Source organism: Jaculus jaculus, chromosome 17 (assembly GCF_020740685.1).
Source record: "Jaculus jaculus isolate mJacJac1 chromosome 17, mJacJac1.mat.Y.cur, whole genome shotgun sequence".
Taxonomy (NCBI): domain Eukaryota; kingdom Metazoa; phylum Chordata; class Mammalia; order Rodentia; family Dipodidae; genus Jaculus; species Jaculus jaculus.
Genome location: NC_059118.1, coordinates 11,292,636 through 11,312,862, shown reverse-complemented (window position 1 = coordinate 11,312,862; position 20,227 = coordinate 11,292,636). Strand labels below are relative to the sequence as shown.

At 46.1% G+C, this 20,227-nt stretch overlaps 1 protein-coding gene across 1 annotated transcript in view; it reads right to left on the bottom strand.

The window, feature by feature from the left end:
• Nucleotides 1-20,227, bottom strand: part of Cmtm8 (CKLF like MARVEL transmembrane domain containing 8) — a 69,464-nt gene that overhangs the window by 22,611 nt on the left and 26,626 nt on the right. The window lies entirely within an intron of this gene.

The following is a 20,227-nucleotide window of genomic DNA, read 5'->3' as shown; positions in this document are numbered from 1 at the left end:
TCTCTTCCTTCCTCCTTTGCCTAGCCCAGTCCTTTCTCCTACTTTCCCATCCCCCCTTCACTTTCCTTCCATTCCTTTCCTCCTCCTCTTTTTCCTTCCTTCCTTTCTTCCTTCCTTTCTTTCGACAGGCTGTTTTGCTCCATTGCTCACGCTGGCCTTGAATTCTAAGCTCAAACAATACTCTTGCCTCAGCCTCCCCAGTAATAGGAGCTACAAGTGTGCACCACCTGTACAAAGGTACAAACTCAAATCCTACTTTATTTTTTTGAAGTGACAGCTTCCCTAACATCTAATTCCCATGCCCACATTCAACTGCTTAAAGAACAGATTAATGGGGGTGAAGAGGCCCAAGTGAGGTCAGGGGAAGAGATTGAGTAAAGGAAAGGTAGAGGGGAGGGCTAATCAAAATCTAAGAGAATATAAATAAGTCATATGGAAACCTACTGTTTTGGACAAAGGAACACCCAGAAACCACAGATTGTTACTAGAAATTTTCAGTGCCAGGGATGGGATACCTTCCAGTGAGTTATTGGCGAGGGAGGTCACTGATACCCCAGAAACATTACAGGCTATTGCTGAGGCCCTTGGCTTCCCACCAGGAATAGATGGTAAGACCCTATTGCTGAAGACTCCACATACTTGGGCTGCAAGGCTACTGAGAAATCCTGCTGGAACTGAGCTGATAACCTCCTCCATGTAGACCAGCTGATAGAAAGCTGGAAGAAGCCATTCTGCATGCACTTCAATAGGAGAAAGAGAAATCACCAGTGAAGATACTCAACAGTGGACACTGCAAGCCTTTTAATTGGCCAGCCAGGCCAAATGAGCCAATGGGTGTAATAGTGGCACGTCTATCATGGTGGAAACCAACTGCCCTCTAACTGGACTGGAGGCCCGCTCCATGGGAGGGAATATATCCCTGATACTGAAAACTTAAAACAGGGTAGTCATGAGCCCTAGGGGTGTAACGTCTGCTGATGTCTGGATAAATGTATATGCAATGCTTATCAAACTGCCCAGTAAGCACTTCTCTTAATGTTCATACCCTTATATTAATGTTACTCTCACTTTTGGAAAAGAATCTTCTCTTTTCAGATGGCAGTGATCTTAGGACGCCTCAGAAGGCACCATGGTGCTGGAAAGAAGTGACTGGATTTCTCAGCACTACAATATCTCGATCACACCTTCCAAGGCTCAGGGTCCATTGCGGAAGAGGTGGCGGAAAGAATGTAAGAGCCAAAGGAAGGGTAGGACTCCTTACAACGTGCTCCCTCCAGACATACAATGGCCTGGATATCCATGACCTCACAGTGCCTGACACTACCTACACAAGACCATCATAGGAGGAGGAAAAAATCATGACATCAAAATTAAAAGAGAGGCTGGTTGAGATGGGGAGGGGATATGATGGAGAGTGGAATTTCAAAGGGGAAAGTGTGAGGAGGGAGGGTATTACCATGGGATATTTTTTATAATCATGGAAGTTGTTAATAAAAATTTGATAAAAAAAAAAAGAAAAAAAGAAATGCAGGCCATGAGGGGTTATCCTGTCACAGAACAACTGATTTTTTTTTAAATTTCACTGAAAATTTCAGTTCATGCAATTAGTCTCAAAACACTCCTGGGTTGGGAAGATGGCTGAGCAGGTGAGAGCATGCGCAGTTCAAGCACGAAGTCCTGAGCGGGCTGTGGGAGCCGAGTTTGATCCCCAGCACCCACGTAAATAGCTAGGTGTGGGTATACACCCTGTAACCCCAGTTCTGTGGGGAGCAAAGATGGGAGAATCACTGCAGCTCACTAGTCAGTTAGACTGACGGGAAAACACACACACACACACACACACACACACACAGGCACACACCCTGCAGGTACAGTGAGACCCACCTCAAGGAAATAACACAGATGAGAACGAAGATGACTCCCTATGTTCTTCCCTGACCTCTGAATGCACATGCACAGGGTGCGTGGAATACACAAAACACACACACACACGCACCCACACATGCACACACACATATGCATGCACAAAGCCTAAGGACCAAGGTTCGATTCCATAGTACCCATATAAGCTAGATGCACAAAGTGGTGCATGTGTCTGGAGTTCTCGGCATGCCTATTCTCTATCTGCCTCTCTCTCTCTCCCTCCTTCCCCTCTCCCTCCCTCCCCCCCCCCTCTCGTAAATAAAAAATTTTAAGTCATTCCTATGAGGAAATCTTAAGTTTCCATTGACATTGCTGTTGTCTTAGCAAAAAACAGTAATCCCACAATAAGCAAGCAAGTGCTTTTCTATTCCACTTTCTTGTGTCCTATTCAAGTAGCGAAATGCTTAGCAACGGATTCAGTTTTTCCAGGAAGCCCAAACCTTCCAACAATAAAGGTCGCATTCTGGTCATGCCTCCATCAACCTTCTCCTAAGCTTCTCTGGAAAAGCTGCCACCTGTCACGGCTTAGGGCCATGTGTAAACACGGGGCCTTTGAGAGTGTCTAAGGTAATCCCAGTGGAATTTAACACACATACACACAATCAGAACATCACCAAATGCACTGAAGTGGTGGATGGTGTGACAAATAGACAAGACTAAGTGAAATTGTACTGGATTTCAGTCATTTTCTTTTGTAACTCCCCAAAGGATTCTGGTTATTTTAAGGAATATGTCTTAAAACAAGGATTCATTAAAAATAAATAAATAACTCTCTCCAGACAAAAATTGGCCTCGATATCCATGACCTCATAATGCCTGACACTACCTACACAAGACCATCATAAGAGGAGGGAAGGATCATGGTATCCAAATAGAGGAGAGACTTATTGAGATGGGGAGTGGATGTGATGGAGAAGGGAATTTCAAAGGGGAAAAGTGGGGGAGGGGCTATTACCATGGGATAATTTTTATAATCATGGAAAATATTTAATAAAATTGAGAAATAGCCAGGCGTGGTGGCACATGCCTTTAATCCCAGCACTTGGGAGGCAGAGGTAGAAGGATCACCCTGAGTTCGAGGCCACCCTGAGACTCCTAAGTAAATTCCAGGTCAGCCTGGGCTACAGTGAGACCCTACCTCAAAAAAACAAAACAAAAAAAAAAAAATTGAGAAAAGTAAATAAATAAGGCTGGAGAGATGGCTTAGTGGTGTTAAGGCGTTTGCCTGCAAAGCCAAAGGATCTTCGTTCAATTCTCCAGGTCCCACATAAGCCAGATGCACAAGGTGGTGCATGCGTCTAGAGTTCGTTTGCAGTGGCTGGAGGCCGTGGTGTCCATTTTTTCTCTCTCTCTCAAATAAATAAAGATATAAAAATTAACAGGTAGGAGGATCGTCATGAGTTTGAGGACACCTTGAGACTACATAGTGAATTCCAGGTCAGCCTGAGCTAAAGTGAAACCCTACCTCAAAAATAAAATAAAAATAAATAGATACAAAGGTAAGAGAAGCATTTGGTTTTCTTAAAAGCAATAACATATAAACTGTTAAATCCAGATTACTTAAGAATTGGTAGCTGTGGTGGTTTGAATCAGATGTCCCCCAAGGAACTCACGTGCTCTGAATGCTTGGTCACCAGTTGGTGGCAACTTGCTAGTGGAGGTGTGTTTTGGGGGGGATTAGGGGCGTTACAGCCAGCTCCCCCTTGCCAGAGCGCCTCTCACTCTCCTGCTGCTGCTTCCCACCTGCTGGGGCAGGAGTGACATCCAGCCTCTGCTCATGACGGGCTGTCCCTGCCCTCAGGAAGCTTCCCCTCGAGACTGTGAACCAGAATAAGCACTTTCCTCCCACTGGGTGCTTTGCCCCAACAACGAGTAGGTCACTATAACCACAGCTGAGACAAGTCACCCCACATACAGAGCCTGCTCCGTAATGACCTTCGGCAAAACGTGTTCTCAGACGCACTGAGAATGGGCTCCCAGCCCAGGCAATTTGTAGAGGTGGACACCCACACACCTCTTGGACATGTGGCCTGCTACAGCCTCTAAAGAGTCACAGTCATAAAATTAATATAGTGTAATGTGGCTTTTTTGTTTTGTTTTGTTTTTTGAGGTAGGGTCTCACTCTAGCCCAGACTGACCTGGAATTCACTATGTAGTCTCAGGTTGGCTTCAAACTCACGGCGATCCTCCTACCTCTGCCTCCCAAATGTGCTACCGTGCCCAGCTCTGTATGTTTTCAAGACAGGGACTCATGTCTCTAGGCTGGTCCTGAAATCACTATTCTTGAACTCCCGATCCTCCTGCCTCCGCTTCTGGAGTGCTTGCGACTCTAGGCTTGCACCATCACACTTGCTTTTATGTGGAACCGGAGCTCGAACTCAGGGCTTCAAGCATGTAATGACCTTCACGCATGATAGAGTAAGCACTCTATCACCTGAGCCCCAGCCCAGTACGTACCCTTGAACCTGGCTTTCCTTAACCCACAGAGCATCTGCAATTCACCTGTGTGGTTATGAATAACCAGTCACGTTGTTATATAAGCGATCCATTGTATGACTGAGTCACAACTATTTATTCTTCTGCTGTTAATAGATAAGCCCCACTGTTTACACCTTCCTTGTCATAACATTTATTGTTAAAATAGTAAACACTGTGGCCGCGTGTGGTGGTGCACTTGGGAGGCAGTGGCACGAGGATCACCATGAGTTCAAGGCCACCCTAATACTACATAGTGAATTCCAGGTCAGCCTGAGCTAGAATGAGGCCCTACCTCGAAAAAACAACCAACCAAACAAAAAAATTATATATGCTTTAAGCCAGGCATGGTGATGCACACCTTTAATCCTAGCACTCAGGAGGCAGAGGTAGGAGGATCACCATGAGTTCGAGGCCACCCTGAGACTACATAGGGAATTCCAGTTCAGCCTGAGCTAGAGTGAGGAGTGAGACCCTTAAAAAAAAACAACAACAAAAAAAAAAACAGATGGGCCAGCCCAGTGTTTGCTTGCAAAGCTTACTGGTCCAGGTTCAATTCCCGAGTACTCACATAAAGCCAGTTACACAAAATGGCAAATGTGTCTGAAATTTGTTTGCAGTGGCAAAAAGCCCTGACACACGCATCCTCTAATTTTTTTTTTTTTTTTTTTTTGGTTTTTCAAGGTAGGATTTTGCTCTAGCCCAGGCTAACATGGAATTCACTATATAGTCTCAGGGTAGCCTCGAACTCACTGTGCCCTTCCTACCTCTGCCTCCCTAGTGCTGGGATTAAAGGCGTGTGCCACCATGCCTGGCATCAAATAAATACAAAACTTTAAGAATTAGTAAAGATATCCTTCACTGGGCCCAGGGGCACTGGCCTGTACCCCTGGCTTCTATAGAGGCCGAAGTGGGAATATTCCAAGCTTGAGGCCAGCCTGCACAAGTTAGAAAATCCTGTCTTAAAATGAAAAGTAAAAAGAGGTTTGGTGCTCAGTGGCACATTGCTTGCTTAGCATGCCAAGTCCTTGGGTTCAATCCGTACTACCGCAAAAACAAAAAGCAACATAAAAATCTACCCACATATATACTATACATGTTCAGAAGTCCAGAATTAATAAAAATTATTTATATAGTAAGTAAACAGGGGTTTTTATATTCTCCCCCAACTTTCTATATTTCTAAATTTATATATTCCACCGTCTAGCTTCCTTTTTAGTTGTGATTTAGTTGTGAGTGTTTTTTGTTTGGCTTTTTGAAGAATATATTTTACTTATTTGTTTGAGAAAGAAAAAGAGAGGCAGATAAACAGAGAATAGGAGCCAGGTATGGAGGCGCACACCTTTAATCCCAGCACTAAGGAGGCAGAGGTAGGAAGATCACAGTGAGTTCGAGGCCACCCTAAGACTATATAGTGAATTCCAGGTTAGCCTGGGCAGAGGTAGGAGGATTGCCGTGAGTTGGAGGCCATCCTATGACTATATAGTGAATTCCAGGTCAGCCTGGGCTAGAGTGAAACCCACCTTGAAAAACAAAACATAAAAGAGAGAGAGAAAGAGAGAGAGAGAGAGAGAGAGAGAGAGAATGGACACACCAGGGTTTCTAGCCACTGCAAATGAACTCCAGACAAATGTGCTACCTTGTACATCTAGCTTTATGTGGGTACTGGGGAATTGAACCTGGGTCTTTAGGCTTTACAGGCTAGCGCCTTAACCACTGAACAACCTCTCTAGCCCCAAATATTTTGTGAAAAAAAATTCTTTTTTTGAGGTAGAGTCTCACTCTAGCCCAGGCTGACTCAGCTCTTAACTCTGTAATCCCAGGCTGGCCTTGAATGCACAGCAGTCCTCTTACCTCTGCCTCCTAAAAGCTGGAATCAAATGTGTGCGCCACCAACCCAGCTGCTTCTTAAAAATTTAACAGCAGTCGGGAGGCAGAGGTAGGAGGATCACTGTGAGTTTAAGGCCAGCCTGAGACTACATAGTGAATTCCACGTCAGCCTGGGCTAGAGCAAGACCCTACCTTGAAGAACCAAAAATAAATAAAAATAAGTTTTAAGACAGGGTCTCCTGCAGCCCAGGCTGCCTCTACCTCCCAACTGCTGGGACTACAGGCATGAACACTTTCTACAACTCTTTTTTTAAAATTATTTTAAATTTATTTATTTATTTGAGCTACAAACAGAGAAAAAGGCAGATATATATAGAGAGAGAACGGGCATGCCAGTGCCTCCAGCCACCGCAAATGAACTCCAGATGTGTGCGCCCCCTTGTGCATCTGGCTAACGTGGGTCCTGAGGAACCGAGCCTCGAACCGGGTTCCTTAGGCTTCACAGGCAAGCGCTTAACTGCCAAGCCATCTCCCCAGCCCTCTACAATTCCTTACATATGGTATTAACATAAATCAAGTCAGAGTGGGTGCTAAATACTTTTTCTGCTGTGGTCAGGGGCAAAGCTGGCGCGAGCTGAGGAAGCTGCACTGACGGCTGACTTGATGTTCCGGCAGGGCGGGCTCGCCCTGGGAGTGCGGTTCTCCCTCGTGCGGCAGGAAAATCACTCTAGAAAAAACTGAAAGGCTGCTTATGATCCACCCCCCTCCATGAGCCCATTTCTTCTTCTTCTTCTTTTTTTCTTCAAGGTAGGGTATCGCTCTGGCCCAGGCTGACCTGGAATTCACTATGTCGTCTTGGGGTGGCCTCGAACTCCTGGCGATCCTCCTACCTCTGCCTCCTGGCTTTCTTTTTTTCAGACTTCCTGTTTAAAATAAATATTTTTGGGCTGCAGAGATGGCTTAGTGGTTAAGGCACTCACCTGCAAAGCCAAAGGATCCAGGTTCAATTTCCCAGAACCCACAAGGCCAGATGCACAAGGTGGTACATGGGTCTGGAGTTCAACCATAGCGGCTGAAGGTCTTGGAATGCCCATTCTCTCTCTCTCTCAAATAAATAAAGTAAATAAATTAAGTATATATAAGCCGGGGCTGAAGAGATGGAATGGCTTAGTGGTTAAGCGCTTGCCTGTGAAGCCTAAGAACCCCGGTTCGAGGCTCGGTTCCCCAGGTCCCACGTTAGCCAGATGCACAAGGGGGCGCACGCGTTTGGAGTTCGTTTGCAGAGGCTGGAAGCCCTGGCGCGCCCATTCTCTCTCTCTCCCTCTATCTGTCTTTCTCTCTGTGTCTGTCGCTCTCAAATAAATAAATAAAAAAAAATTTAAATAAATAAAATAAATAAATAAAAATAGGAGCCAGGCGTGGTGGCGCACACCTTTAATCTCAGCACTGGGAGGCAGAGGTAGGAGGATTGCTGTGAGTTCGAGGCCACCCTGAGACTCCATAGTGAATTCCAGGTCAGCCTGGGCTAGAGTGAGACCCTATCTTGAAAAACCAAAAAATAAAAAAATAAAAAAAGGGCTGGAGAGATGGCTCAGCAGTTAAGGCACTTGCCTGCAAAGCCTAACAACTGGGGTTCAATTCCCCGTGACCCATGTGAAGCCAGATTCATAGCACGGCACCCGCAGCTGGAGTTCGTTTGCAGTGGCTGGAGGCCACCCTGAAAATACAGAGTAAATTCCAGGTCAGCCAGAGCTAGGGCGAGACCCTACCTCAAAAAACCAAACCAACCAACGAAACAAACAAACAAAAAAAACCAAGAAGACAATTTGGCTAAAAAAGCTTTTTCTGAGCAAGGACACAAATAACTGCATGTCCTGATCTGCTTCACTTGGACCTGAAGCTGGTCCAGTCTGTCTTTCTTTGGATCTTCCTTACAAGCTCACAGCTCAGCTGCCCCTCGCTGTCTCCCTCTATGAACAGTCTGTCTGTGGAGACCGAACCCGGTGTTCTCCTCTGCTTTCCTACGCTTTCCTTACAGACTGTGACCAGACACTGCCGGGCATGCACCTGCTGCCAGGTCTACCTGGACATGAAGGCCTGTATCTCTTCTTAAACATGCGTGCTGCCTCCCTTAAGTTGCTTCTGGTCAGGTATCTAGTGAGCTACTAATACACAATCTGACAGTAACATAACTCAAACAAAACAACCAGGAAGCGGCTGCGGAGATGGCTTAGTGGTTAAGGCGTTTGCCCACAAAGCCAAAGGACCTCGGTTCGATTCCCCAGGACACACATAAAGCCAGATGCACAAGGGGGCGCATGCATGCGTCTGGAGTTTGTTTGCAACGGCCGGGGGCCCTGTGCCCATTCTTTTTCTGTCTCGCTCCCTCTGCTTAATTAGAAGCAGTAACAGATGAGTCCATAGCAATGTGAACTGACCTTAGCAACACAGGGCGAACTGGAAGGGAGGGGAGAGGGCTGCGGAGATACAGCTGGTGGCCTTGCAAGCATGAGGACCTGAGTTTCACTGTCCATATAAAATGCCGGGCACGGTGGTATGTGCCTGAAATCACAGCTCTGGGGAGGTGGAGAGAGACGGGTGCATCCCTGGGGTTCACTGGCTAGCTGGGATAGCCTGACTGGTGAGCTCCAACGATGGACTTTTGACTCAAAGAAGATGGACGGGGTTCCCAAGGGTCACATCAGAGGTTGCCCTCTGGCCTCGATACACACGTGTGTACTTGCATACACGCACACATAAAATATATATATATAATATAAATTTCAGGGCTAGAGAGATGGCTTAGCAGTTAAGGCGCTTGCCTGCAAAACCTAAAGGACCCAGGTTCAATTCCTCAGTACCCACGTAAACCAGATGCACAAGGTGGCGATTCTGTTGTTTGCAGTGGCTGGAGGCCCTGGCGCACCCATTCTCTCTCTATCTGCCTCTCTCTCAAAATAAATAAATAAGTAAAATATTTAAGAAATTTAAAAACAAGCATGAGGGGCTGGAGAGATGGCTTAGCGGTTAAGTGCTTGCCTGTGAAGCCTAAGGACCCCGGTTCGAGGCTCGGTTCCCCAGGTCCCACGTTAGCCAGATGCACAAGGGGGCGCACGCGTCTGGAGTTCGTTTGCACTGGCTGGAGGCCCTGGCGCGCCCATTCTCTCTCTCCCCCTCTATCTGTCTTTCTCTCTGTGTCTCTCTCTCTCAAATAAATAAATAAATAAATAAATAAATTAAAAAAAAAACAAGCATGAGGACATGGTTGGGTTCAGTTGTCAGCGCCCACATAAAAAAAAGTGGACACAGTCTGCAGCAGACAGTCACAAGTCGCTGGGATGAACTTCCAAACCAGGCACAGGTTACAGGAAGAAGGAAATTTATTTGAAGCTTACAGATCCAGGGGAATGGCAGAGGAAAGTGGCCCTACTTCCACAGGTAAAAGAAGAAGTCGGGCGTGGTGGCGCACACCTTTAATCCCAGCACTTGGGAGGCAGAGGTAGGAGGATCTCCGAGAGTTAGAGGCCACCCTGGGACTACATAGTGAATTCCAGGTCAGCCAGAGCTAGAGTGAGACCCTACCTCAAAAAACTAAAAAAAAAAAAAAAAGAGACAGAGAGGGACAGAGAGAGAGAGGAGAGAAAGAGAGAGAGACAGACAGAGAAAGGCCACCACCAAAAAGCAAGCAAGCACACTTCAGGAGCCTAGGCAGAATACCAGCAAAGCTCCCACGCTTTGCAGATCTTTATAACTGGAATTCCAAATCCACCGCCACACCTTAGACCTCCACCTTAGGATCCGCCCACAGTGACACCTCCTCCCCCAGCCAGGTGGCTGCAGATCTCAATGACAAACTTTAATAAAACCCCAGATATATTGGGGGCCATCCATTCAAACCAGCACAGGGTCACACACACCTGTAACCCCAGTACTGTGGGGGTGGTGGAGGCAGGAGGATCAAAGTCTGTCAGTCTCAATGAGAAAACAGGGCGCTCCCTAAGATTCTGTCTCAGGGACATGAGGCAGAGGAACGATAGAAAAAGACATCCAAGGTCTTCCTCTGGCCTCTGCGGGCAGGTGCAGGAAGCACACGGACCTGCATGAGCATAAACACACTCATCTCACAGAGAGAGAGAGGAAGAGAGAGAGAGACAGAGGAAACAGATTAAAAGATAAGGCTCCACAAAGCTACAGTTGAGGGTGGCTTTGTGGAAAAATTAACACATTCAAACGAAATCACGTCTGAGATTATGAAATGACATCACCATCAACAGCGCTGAGGGAGGATTTATTCTCTTATTTTTAAAATTTTATTTGAGAGTGAGAGAGAGACAGAGAGAAGGAGGGAGAGGAGAGAATGGGCGCACCAGGGTCTCCAGCCACTGCAAACGAACTCTAGACACATGTGCCACCTTGTGCATCTGGTTTACATGGGTCCTGGGGAATCGAACCTGGGTCCTTACGTTTTGCAGGCAAGCTCCTTAACTCCTAAGCCATCTCTCCCGCTCTCGGGGAGGATTTAGATGGATGACATTTTCCTCCTTGTGACGACAGTTTTCACCCACTAGTCCAAAAGTAATGTTTTAGCTCACTGCCTTGTAAGGAAAGATTAAATGCAGAATTCACTTCTGTTTTCAGATCCATGCAGAAACATTTCTTCTCATGAGCTCAGGGGAACCTGTTACTTGCAGAATGACAGCCTGTCTCCCTGAGTCAATGGTACCCATTGAGGATTTTCCTCTTCACTCCCCGGAGGCACTTTATCTAGCTGCTAAAGTCCACGCCCCTGCTCTGTTTCCTTAACTAAAACATCAGAAGTCAACACGTAACCCAGCCCGAAGAATCCGGCCTCATTCATCTTGTGGGTGTCACCAGAGCAAACACCCGGCGGCCCACAGTCATTGCAAGCTACTCACTCTGGATAAATATTTGCCTTGGAGGTTTCTCTATGGAGGGACCGAAGCAAACTCGCCTCTTTTGTTCATCATAGATCAACTTCCACGATCTAGAAAATACCTCTGTCATTTCTTGCGATTGTCCAAATAAAGAAACCATAGCGATGGTTTTATACAGACCAAATAGGACACACAGCCTTCACGCTTCCTCTCTCCCGCTAGGCCACCTCCAGAACACAGCAGAAGGAGGATGATGGGATGGGGGTGTAGCTCAGTTGGTAGGGTGCTTGTCTAGCGCCCACAAAGCCCTAGGCTTCATCCCTGGCACCACACAAACGCTGTGTGGTTGTGCATGCCTGTAATCCTAGCTCTCGGAAGGGGGATGGATGCAGGAGGGTCAGGAGTTCAAGGTCCTCCTCAGCTGCAAATAGAGTTCCAGGCCAGCCTAGGATACATGAGATCCCATCAAAGAAAGAAAGAACAGAGGGAGGGAGGGAAGGAAGGAAGGAAGGAAAGAAGGATGGAGATAGAGAGAGAGAAAGAAGTTGGGTGTGGTGGCACACACTGGGAAGCAGAGGCAGGAGGATTGCCATAAGTTCAAGGCTACCCTGAGAGTACATAGTGAATTCCAGGTCTGCCTGAGCATAGAGTGAGACCCTACCTCAAAAAGAGGGGGGGGGGAGAGGAGAAAGAAAGGAAGAAAGAAAGAGAGAAAGAGTAAAAAGAAAGATTTAAAGAAAGAAAGGGAGCTGGAGAGATGGCTTAGAAGGTAAGATGATTGCCTGCAAAGCCAAAGGACCCAGGTTTGATTCCTCAGGACCCATGTAAGCCAGATGCATAAGGTGACGCATGTGTCTGGAGTTCGTTTGCAGTGGCTCGCTGCCCTAGTGTGCCCATTCTCTCTAACCCCCCTCAAAAAAATTTAAAAAATATAAATAAATAAAAAGAAAAAAGGGCTGGAGAGATGGCTTAGCGGTTAAGCACTTGCCTGTGAAGCCTAAGGACCCTGGTTCGAGGCTCGGTTCCCCAGGTCCCACGTTAGCCAGATGCACAAGGGGGCGCACGCGTCTGGAGTTCGTTTGCAGAGGCTGGAAGCCCTGGCGCACCCATTCTCTCTCTCTCCCTCTATCTGTCTTTCTCTCTGTGTCTGTTGCTCTCAAATTAAAAAAAAAAAAATTAAAAAAAAAAAGAAAAAAGGAAGGAAGGGTGTACTTAATAGGATGGTATTGTATATATGTAAGTAGAAGAATAGATTAATGGGGGTGAAAAGGCCCAAAGTGAGGTCAGGGGAAGAGATTGAGTAAAGGAAAGGTGGAGGGAGCGCTTATCAAAATCTAAGATGATATAAATAAATCATATGGAAACCTACTTTTTTGGACAATGGAACACTTAGGAGCTGTAGATTGTTGCTAGAAAATTTTCAGTGCCAGGGATGGGATAATTTCCAGTGAGTTGTTGGCCAGAGAGGTTCCTGATGCCCCCAAAACATTATAGGCCATTGCCGAGGCCCTTGGCTTCACACCAGGAATAGATGGTAAGACCCTATTGCTGAAGACTCCACATACTTGGGCTGCAAGATCACTGAGAAATCCTGCTGGAACTGAGCTGATAACCTCCTCCATATAGACCAGCTGACAGAAAGTTAGAAGAAGCCATTCTGCATGTAGTTCAATGGGAGAAAGAGAAATCACCAGTGAAGATACTCAACAGCGGACACTGCAAGCCTTATATTTTATCAGCCAGGCCAAATGAGCCAACAGGTGCAACAGTGGCACGTCTGTCATGGTGGAAACCAACTGCAATCTAATTGAACAGGAGGCCCGCTCCATGGGAGGGAATACATCCCTGATACTGAAAACTTAAAACAGGGTCAGTCACGAGCCCTAGGGGTGTAACGTCTGCTGCTGTCTGACTAAATGTATATACCATGCTTATCAAACTGCCTGGTAAGCACTTCTGTTAATGTTCATACCCTTATATTAATGCTACTCTCACTTTTGGTAGAGAATCTTCTCTTTTCAGATGGTAGTAACCTTGGGATGACTCAGAAGGCATCATGGTGCTGGAAAGAAGTGACCGGAGTGCTCAGTACGGTAATATCTCTATCACACCTTCCAAGGCTCAGGGTCCATTGCGGTAGAGCCACTGGTGGAAAGAATGTAAAAGCCAAAGGAAGGGTAGGACTCCTTACAACGTGCTCCCCCAGACACAATGGCCTGGATATCCATGACCTCACAGTTCCTGACACTACCTACACAAGACCATCAGAAGAGGAGGAAAAGATCATGGCATCAAAATAAAAATGAGACTGATTGAGATGGGGAGGGGATATGATAGAGAATGGAGTTTCAAAGGGGAAAGTGGGGGGGAGGGAGGGAATTACCATGGGATATTTCTTATAATCATGGAAGTTGTTAATAAGAAAAAAATTGAAAGAAAAGATATAAAAATTAAAAAATTTCAAAGAGAAAGAGGGCTGGAGAGATTGCTTAGTGGTTAAGGTGCTTGCCTGCGAAGCCTAAGAACCCATGATCAACTCTCCAGATCCCACATAAGCCAGATGCACAAAGCTCAAGGTTGCACATGCCCACTAGGTGGCACAAGCATCTGGAGATCGCAGTGGCTGAGGTCCTGGTGTGCCATTTCTCTCTCTCAAAAAATTTTAAAAACTTAAAAAGGAGCCAGGTGTGGTGACGCACACCTTTAATCCCAGCACTTGGGGAGCTGAGGTAGGAGGATCACTGTGAGTTCAAGGCCAGCCTGAAACTACATAGTGAATTCCAGGTCAGCCTGGGCTAGAGTGAGACGCTACCTCGAAAAAGCAAAAATAAATAAAACTGAAGTAAAAGGAAAAAAAAAAAAAAACACAGGTAAGTATATATCTGCTGCTGTGAATATCTAATCAAACCAGGTTTCAGTATTACGTAGGGGGGAAATGTATAAGAACCAAATACTATTTTCTGCCTCAACTGTGAAGATAACATGAGTCAGTTAAGTGTTTGGAAGCTCGAGGTAAGAGTCAGAACAAAACACCCGAATCGACTCTGAAACGTTCTCACTGCCATCGCACTCAGCTAAAACGAGAAGTTTCCATGGGTGCTCTCAGAAAGCCTAGACATTTGTCACGAATTTGATAATGGGCTTGAAGAGTTACACACACATTAATGAATTCAAGGCATAAAGTAATCTTTGCAACATGTTAGCTGCTTTCAAGAGAATACTGAAAACTCTTACCAAGAAAATCCTCCCTTTTCCAAGAAGCAGTTAACAGGTGCCATTTAGAATAGGAAAGCCAAGATGTTTGTTTGAAAACTACGGTTCCCTTTCTTCCTGGACGTCACGATGTGAACCGTGAACCGCTTTGCTTCACCACGTCCTACTGGCCTGGGTGGAACTCTGAAGTAAAATAAACAATTCCTTAAAACGGGGAGGGGCTAGGGAGATGACTCAGTGTGTAAAGTGCCTACTGGACTGGGAGGAGCTGAATTCAGACACCCAGTACTCACTTAAAAGTCAGACTTGGGCCGGAGAGATGGCTTAGCGGTTAATGCACTTGCCTGCAGAGCCTAAGGATCGGGGCTCGATTCTCCAAGTCCCATGTTAGCTAGATGCACATGGAGGAGCATGCATCTGGAGTTTGTTTGCAGTGGCTAGAGGCCCTGGATACACCCATTCTCTCTAATAAATAAAAATAAATCTGGGCTGGAGAGATGGCTTAGCCATTAAGCGCTTGCCTGTGAAGCCTAAGGACCCTGGTTCGAGGCTCGATTCCCCAAGTCCCATGTAAACCAGATGCACAAGAGGGCACACACATCTGGAGTTCATATGCAGTGGCTTAGAGGCCCTGGCGTGCCCGTTCTCTATCTACCTCTTCTCTGTTGCTCTCAAATAAATAAAAATTAAAAAAATTAAAAAAAAATTTTAATAAAAATAAATCTTTTAAGAAAAAAAGATGAGCCGGGCGTGGTGGCACGCGCCTTTAATCCCAGCACTCGGGAGGCAGAGGTAGGAAGACTGCTGTGAGTTCAAAGCCACCCTGAGACTACATAGTTAATTCCAGGTCAGCCTGGACCAGAGTGAGACCCTACCTTGAAAAACAAACAAACAAACAAACAAAAAAAAGATGAGCCATAAGCTGGGTGTGGGTGGTGCACGCCTTTAATCCTAGCACTTGGGAGGCAGAGGTAGGAGAATTACCATGAGTTCGAGGCCAGCCTGAGACTACAGAGTAAATTCCAGGTCAGCCTGGGCTAGCGCGAGACCCTACCTCAACAAAACAAAACAAAAGACAAGACAAGATGAAGTGTAATTAAGGAAGACACCCTCTGTTGACTTCTAGCTTCCACACACATGTACCCACACACATACAAAAAAAAAAAAAAAATTTAAAAAAATAGCAGTTTGATGAGAGGCTGAGAGAGGAAAATAAAGCAAATAGGAAGTTAGGAATATGCTTCCGTTTTTTTTTTTTTGAGACAGGAACTTGCCCAGTTCTCCCGCCTCCCAAGTGCATTTTTCCCCCCAGTTTTTCGAGGTAGGGTTTCACTCCCAGCCCAGCTAACCTGGAATTCACTATGTAGTCTATGTAGTCTCAGGGTGTGGCCTTGAACTCAGGGTGATCATCCTACCTCTGCCTCCCAAGAGCTGGAACTAAAGGCATGCGCCACCACACCCGGCTCACCGACTCTGGAGTCAGGGTTTCACGCTATAGCTCAGAGTGGCTCCAAGCTCACAATGTAGCCACGGTAATTTTTAAAAATTTTTTTATTTTTATTTATTTGAGAGCGACAGACACAGAAAGAAAGACAGATAGAGGGAGAGAGAGAGAATGGGCGCGCCAGGGCTTCCAGCCTCTGCAAACGAACTCCAGCCGCGTGCGCCCCCTTGTGCATCTGGCTAACGTGGGACCTGGGGAACCGAGCCTCGAACCAGTGTCCTTAGGCTTCACAGGCAAGTGCTTAACCACTAAACCATCTCTCCAGCCCACCACAGTCATTCTTGAACTGCTGATGCCCTTGCCTCCACTTTCCAAGTGCTGGGGTCACAGGTGTGCGGTCCCATGCTAAGCTCTCTCATTATCTTTGTTAACGTGTTATTCTTATCCTAGGCTGCCTCATAAGCACTTTAAGTCTTTAAATTAGTTCCCAAGGCATTTTCCCCAAATCCCCCCCACACAGATCTTAACAGCCCACACACAGGCATTTATTTTAAACTGCCATGCCCCCCGAGTTTAAGAACTTTATTTTTCTTGAACGACCACAAACTGGTAATTAAATGTTCCTCCAGGCAAGGCACGCAAAGAAAAGAAGAAACTGTTATCTTTCACCCTCAGAGGTTCTGCAAGATGCTAAGGGATTCCAGAAGACAGGGGCAACTGGAGTGCCCAGCCCACCAGCAAATGAGACTGGCACCAGCTACCCAACCTCTGTGTGTGGGTGCCAGCTTATGCACAAGGTCACGGACCCTGGTTCACGGTGAAAACGGCCTTGTCAACAGTGAAAGAAGCCAGGCGTGGTGGCGCATGCCTTTAATCCCAGCACCGTGAGGCAGAGGTAGGAGGGTCACTGTGAGTTTGAGGTCACCCTGAGACTATATAGTGAATTCCAGGTCAGCCTGAGCTAGAGTGAGACCCTGCCTTGAGGGAAAAAAAAAAAAAAGTGAAAGAAGTGGGCTACAGAGATGGCTTAGCAGTTAAGGTACTTGCCTGTGAAGCCTAAGGACCCAGGTTCAACTCCCCAGGACCCACATAAACCAGATGCACAGGGTGGCGCATGAGTCTGGAGTCCGTTTATAGTGGCTGAAGGCCCCAGCATGTCCATTCTCTCTTTCTTGCCCTCTACTTGCCTCTATATTCCAAATAAATAAATAAATAAATAAATGTTTTTTAAGTGAAAAGACAGAGAGATGGCTTAGCAGTTAAGGTGTTTGCCTGCAAATCCAAGGACCCAGGTTCAATTCCCCATTACCCATGTAAAGCCAGATGCACAAAGATGGTGCACACATCTGGAGTTCGTTTGCAGTAGCTAAAGGCCTTGGCATTCCCATCCTCTCTCCCTCAAATAAATACATAAAATACTAAAAATAATAATAAAGGGCTGGTGAGATGGCTTAGCGGTTAAGGCGTTTGTTTGCCTGCAAAGCCAAAGGACCTAGGTTCGAGTCCCCAGGACCCACATAAGCCAAATGCACAAGGGGCGCACACATCTGGAGTTCATTTTCAGTGGCTGAATGCCCTTGTGTGCCCATTCTCTCTCTCTGTCTACCTCTCTCTCTCAAATAAATAAAAATAAAGTAAAAATAATAGTAATAAAATTACAATGTGGACATTGGGGAAGGACGGCTCTGTTGCCCTCTACTGGCCAGGCCAAGCATAGCTGTCTTCTGTACATCCTCCCTCCCACTTCCTGTGGTTGGGTTAGGCACTGCTCTTCCCAAGGGTGAGAAAGGTAGGAGCAGCCCCCTGCCCCAACACACACACACACACACACACACACACACACACACCCCTCTGTGACCTTCAGATCTAGTAAAAATACCTACAGCAAGCCCAGTGTGGGGGCTCATGCCTTTAACCGGATCACTGTGAATTCGAAGCCAGCCTGAGACTACATAGTGAATTATATAGGTCAACCTGGGCTAGAGTGAGACCCTACTTTGAAAAATCAAAACAAACAAACAACCAGGAAAAAAAAAAAACCCTACAGCAAACCAGGCATGGTGGCGCACGCCTTTAATCCCAGCACCCAGGAGGCAGAGGTAGGAGTTCGAGGCCACCCTGAGACTACAGAGTGAATTCCAGGTCAGCCTGAGCTAGAGTGAGACCCTACCTCCAAAATGGGTATTGAACTCGGGTGAGTCAGGCCCTTGTGCAGCAAGAACCCAGGAAGCCAGCAATCCTGTAGCTTTAGTGGGTTGTTTAATAAATTCCCCAGAGTGGTCATCAGGCCAGTGATGGACTAGCTGGACGAACAGCCTGTCTCGAACAAGTGGAAAAAGGAGACTAGGTTACACGTGGGCCGTCCCCCAGCGAGGAGAGCAGTCTGTGTGCGTGTCGGCTTTCTATGCTGTCATCAATGACTGACACAAGTAAGTTATGGGCTGGAGAGATGGCTTAGCGGTTAAGCGCTTGCCTGTGAAGCCTAAGAACCCCGGTTCGAGGCTCGGTTCCCCAGGTCCCACGTTAGCCAGATGCACAAGGGGGCGCACGCGTTTGAAGTTCGTTTGCAGAGGCTGGAAGCCCTGGCGCGCCCATTCTCTCTCTCTCCCTCTATCTGTCTTTCTCTCTGTGTCTGTCGCTCTCAAATAAATAAATAAAATTAAAAAGAAAACAAAAAAAACCCAAGTAAGTTATAACATGAAAAGTGCGAGCCAGGTGTGGTGGCTCATGTCTGCAATCCCCGAACTTGGGAGGTGAAGGCAGGAAGAACGCTGTGAGTTCCAGAGGCTTTCTGGGCTATAGAGTGTGTTCCCAGTCAGCCTAGCCTACAGTAAGACTTTATCAAACCAAACCCTGCCCCCCCCCAAATATACAGACCAAATAAGAATATAAAAATAAAAATGTTAAGGGCTGGAGAAATGGCTTAGTGGTTAAAGGTGCTTGCCTGCAAAGCTTAAGGCCCAGGTTTGATTCCCCAGTACCCATGTAAGCCAGATGCACAAGGGGCACATGCATCTGGAGTTCGTTTGCAGTGGCTGGAGCTAGAGGCCCTGGTGTGCCCACTCTTTCTCTCTCTTTCTCAAATAATACAAGATATATATACATATATATATATATATATATATATATGTTTGTTTGTTTTTAATATTTTATTTTATTTATTTGACAGAGAAAGAGAGAGAGAGAATGGGCACACCAGAGCCTCCAGCCACTGCAAATGAACTCCAGACGCATGCGCCCCCTTGTGCATCTGGCTAGCGTGGGTCCTGGGGAAATCGAACCTGGGTTCTTTGGCTTTGCAGGCAAACACCTTAACCGCTAAGCCATCCCTCCAGCCCAGTTTGTTTGCTTTTTGAGGTAGAGTCTCACTCTAGTCCAGGCTGACCTGGAATTCACTCTGCAGTCTCAGGCTGGCCTTGAACTCATGGCAATCCTGCTACCTCTGCCTCCCAAGTGCTGGGATTAAAGGCATGCACTAGCATGCCCGGCTCCAAAAGTAATTCTTTTTTAAATTTTTTGTTTATTGTTATTTTACTTACTTGAGAGCAACAGACAGACACAGAGAGAAAGAGAGAACGGGCACATCAGGGTCTCCAGCCACTGCAAATGAACTCCAGATGCATGCGCCCCCTTGTGCATCTGGCTCTACGTGGGTCCTGGGGAATCAAGCCTCGAACCACGGTCCTTAGGCTTCACAGGCAAGTGTTTAACTGCTAAGCCATCTCTCCAGCCCTCCAAAAATAATTCTTAAGGTAACCCTTAGAGACAGTGCAGACATGTAATGTCAGCATGAAGAAGAATCTAGAAGTACAATGTTTACTCATGACTCTTCTACACTGAAAAACAATAAATCCTTACATTAAGTGTCCAAATTTAATCCAACACCAAAACACAAACCCAATGACATTCAAATCAATAGCCTTACTCACTTTCCTGGAACTGGACCACTATTTGCAACTCAAATACAGTACTGACAGCAGCCAGACAGGGGTTTTTTCTTTTTCTTTTTGAGGGCACACCATGTTCATATCATGTAATATATGCTCTATGACAATGACATAGCATGTGGAATCTTCCAGACACTTTCCTGGAGCTGCGTCTGGTCTGTGATTTTACTTGGTCTACCTTTGGCCTAACCAGATACTTATACAATCAGTCTGCTTTATTTATTTATTTTTTTTGTCATCGGTCCATGACAAATTACTATAATTTACCACCAAGGTGACTGTAAACAAACATGGGTTCTGTCTTGAAATAACCTAGCAGGCTTTAGGCAAATTTAGAATTTCCTTATAAATAAAAGGTTTTAGAAAAATTATTTATGCCATGGAAAATGCTAATAAAATTTAAAACAAAACAAAACAAAAAAAAATTATTTATGGGCTGGAGAGATGGCTTAGCAGTTAAGCGCTTGCCTGTGAAGCCTAAGAACCCCGGTTCGAGCTCG